Raw genomic sequence first — 4,195 nt, forward strand, 5'->3', positions numbered from 1 at the left:
CTCACAAATGCTAACCAAGAGATGGTCATGAACCATTAGTTAGAATGACTAGTTAGTAAATCATAAGAAGCTACACTTGAGTTTTCTTTTATAGATACAACCTCATACAAAGAAAATGTGTTGTATTCGTAAAGGGTGCAACTAAATTCTAGAATTATAAAATTATTAAAAAATCATCTAATATTGGTTACATAGTGTAACATATTAAATTGGAATAACTTCAATTTAATGATGTTTTAACCCCTATTTAGTTTGATTTAATGCTGGGTTTTAATTTAATTTGTACTTCCCTCTTTCTTCTCATCTTACTTTATTTATTTTAGAAAAAATTGGGGTAGAACCTAATAGATCCTTCATTGTGCTCCTCTTTTATGGTATAATGATCAAGGTAGAACCTATCCACTTCGGTTCATCCTTCCCTTTATTCAAACAATGAGAATATCTTTCCTGAATCAAAATGTAGATTTTGTTTCTGATTTTCCAAAGTCATTACCTATTTTGGGACTCCAAGGGAATCCTAGAGATTTTGGGACATAGTAAATAGTGATACAGTGTGTCTCTGCTAGGGATCCATTTTTGTATCCCCTCCTTGGGTATTGTGTTTGAAATGAAAAATTATATACTATAGAAAATTGTAAAATTGAGAAAACTCACATGAAATAATATTTACATGGAAAAACCTACAAAAATTATACACTAGTAAATGACTGCAAGCCAATCTATAAACTCTTATTACTCAAGAATTTTACAATTGAAAAACTATTCAAATGTATGAACAATAATGACTTTGTGTTGTAGATAAGAATGAAGTTCCAAAGTTTGAAATATATGCCACTTACTAAATTTAGTAAGTATGATTCATAGAAGTACATGTTAGACACTTGTTTAAATTACTCCTTTAGGCAAGATACCTAAACAACTTACTATTTATAGTAAGTCAACTCATACAAAGTTACTACATGAGAATTAGTGATAACCCAAGACATTTTGATGAATCAACCACAACTAGATGAGAAAATGATGACTTTAGATTCCAACATTCTCCCACTTCAATTGAATTATAAAAAAAATGAAATTAGTTTGTTAAGAGTGTTGGATACAATTGGCTAATTGTGTGTTGTCTTTGTTGTTACATGAATGTCATATCAATTGGCCAACAGTCTTTACTGAGCTCACTTGGTTAGTGTTAGCTAAGGTTTTGGAACCCTAAATATTTCCCCTCTTAGCTCAACAACATGAGAAATTAGAAACCTTTAAAATTTACAAATTATTTTGAATTTACATTATTTAATTCTTTAATGAATTAAATATATTCAAGTTAAATGCAAAGTCATTAATTATTAAACCATTACTCTAATTTCTCATATGATTAATTCTATAACGAATTAATTATAATATGAGGGTGAAAGTAGAGGAATTATATTTGGAAAAGAATGATTTAAAATAATTAATTCTTTTTTAAAAGGAATTAATTATTATTATTGTAATTAGTATTGGTAGGGTAAATTGGAAAGAGATTTTAAAAATGATTAATTCTTTAAAGAATTAATTATTATTGTAATAGGGTGGTTTCTTATGAAAAGTTGTACGGGATTGAAAATAGATTTTAAAGAAAAGAAGTTAGGGTAGTTGAGAAATGACTTGGGGTAGGATTTCTTTAAAAATAGGAAATTCTATTGTAAATGAGTTCCTCCCATTTTGAAGGAGTCTGCACTTCTGAAGGTAAGGGAAGAAAATTTAGTTTTTTTCAATCTTGCATCAAAAAGGTTCATCCGTCCATAGAATATTAAGTCAAAACTATTTTTTCCTAAGTATTCCATGCTTTAAAACTTTGAATATATTTTCTGAAGTTGTGGCAAAGTATATAAAATTCTACAGTTTTATATGTTATGTTAAACTTTTTGTAGTAGATACTATTGTTTACTCTACTGTGATTCATGTTCTTGTGGATATTAATTACATGTGGAAGTTTACCTTTCCTTTGTTGCATATTGGAAATGTATTTTGGAGTTTAAAGGTTCTGAGGGAGGAGGTTAAAATTGTCCATCTATTGCTTATTTTAATATTCAGTCATGTTGATGAATGGATGTTAGCATTCCTTCATTGCCTTCTAGGTTAAAGGCATAACCAGAAAATCATTTATTGTAAATCAAAAGGAGGGAGTTGTACCTTCATTTCAAAATTCAGAGAGCACTTGACAAGATAATTGCAAGTGACTCTATTGTTAGTTTCAGAGTTTGTCTTTCTTTTGGGTATTCAAGAGTCAATTCTAAAGGTGTTTTTGGAGAGGACAAATGTGTTTACTAATAGTTAGCAAGACAATTTTCCTTGTCTACTAAGCATTCCTGGAGATTACTTTGCGAAGATAGTGTCCACCAAGGTCACTCGGGCATTGAAGGAAATTATGATAGAAAGTAGTGTTAACCAAGCTCTCATGGTTAATGAAAGAAAAATTTGTCAGAGTTAATGTTCACCAAGTTCACTCGGTTGCCAAAGGATTTTGCAAGTTCGTAATGTTAACCAAGCATTTGTTGGTTTACATCGAAAATCATTTTAGGATCAGTGTTTACCAAGCAGGGTCGGCCAATGAAGGATTTTGTTAATTTGAGAAATGAAGTTTAATTATTTCAAGTATTGATTCTAGCCAATTGTGGTAATGATTATTGGTTATTGTAAGTTGTAAATGAGTCAACTTTATTATTTGAATGGTATAAATATAAAGTCAAGTTGAGATTCTAATGTATGTGTGAGTACACAAGTGTATTGATTAAAGAGGAAAGCGTGAACAAATTTGAAAGATGGTCAGATATCCTTGAGGAGTAGCAAAGTTATATTCAATTAGGAAGGATCTAGTGTGAAGCAAAATATAGATCTGTAATCAGCAATTCAGTTGCATCTCATTCAGGTCATTTCATTGTTACCTTCTCACCATTGTAGTTGTGATTCCAAAATCTCTTAGCAGAGTTGGTTTAACAACTAGTTTTAAATCCTTTAACAAGGTGACATTTCCTTTGAATTGTTCTAAAGACCTCTTGCAAGGCCACTCTTAATAGGGTGATTAAATCCTCTAGTAAGGTCACACCTAATAGTGTGTTTTGTAACCTTTAACTAGGTTGGCTCCTAATAGGGCTTACTTCAGAAGAGTGAAAATCAGTAGCTAGTTACTTGGTGGTTTTTTCCATATTGGGTTTCCACATTAAATCTGGTGTCTCATGTGTTCATGTTATTTCTTTTACACTTGCATGTTTATTAGTGACTTAACACTTAGTCAGTTCATTTCAGTTGCTACCAAGCTAGTCAGACAAATTATAATTTAGGACGAGATTCATAGTATCTACCAAGCAATTGAGACAGTTTATAGTATTGCCCAAATGTAGCAGAATCTATTGAACTCTCTAGTATAAGTAATGAAGATCTTAGTGTTAATCGAGCTTTATAGTGTTAACCAAGTATATCAGTGTCTATTGAGCTTGAAGTATTTTAACAAAGTGAATTTATTGTTGACAAAGCCATGTAGTGTGAACCGAGTGACTCAATATCTACTAAGTTTCGTAGTGTTCACCAAGTCATACAACGTTGACTAAGTTCCTACTACTCAAAGTGATCAATATCGATAGAGCTTCAATGTCAACGGAGTGCCTGAGTGTTAGAAAATCACTGAGTTGTCTTTAGAACCTGAGTTATAGTAGTGAGCTGACTTTCTGAGTTATGATGAAATGGGTGTTGTAGCCAACTCCAAAAGGTAATTAAGTAGATTGATATATATGTAAAACATTATATCATATCCAAATGTAGAATGTATGTGAACAAGTAAGAAGTAGATGACTATGGATTAAAGAAGGCTACAAGTAGTATAAGGAAAATAAGATACTTATCTATCATAGTCAGGTGATCGTTATAATTTGAGGAATCTCATTCAACAAATCAAAGTTATAGATCAGAGATCAATCACTAGTTCATCTTAACAGATGCATCAGTCATATCATTTCACAAGATGGACTTAACAGTCTCATTCCAAATCTCCTAATAGAGTTCCAAACATTCTAGCTCCATTTATCGAGCCACTTAGATATTTTTTTGAGGATATATTAAAGGACATTTATCTCCTCTCAAATGAAATATTCAACACACCTATTATCCCACCTCCATTGGAGACTCGATTCAAGCTTCTCATGCTTTCTCCTTTGGGCGTCAA

The sequence above is a fragment of the Cupressus sempervirens genome, chromosome 5, assembly GCF_028749045.1.
Source record: "Cupressus sempervirens isolate cs-2001-9-10 chromosome 5, ASM2874904v1, whole genome shotgun sequence".
In the NCBI taxonomy this organism is placed as follows: domain Eukaryota; kingdom Viridiplantae; phylum Streptophyta; class Pinopsida; order Cupressales; family Cupressaceae; genus Cupressus; species Cupressus sempervirens.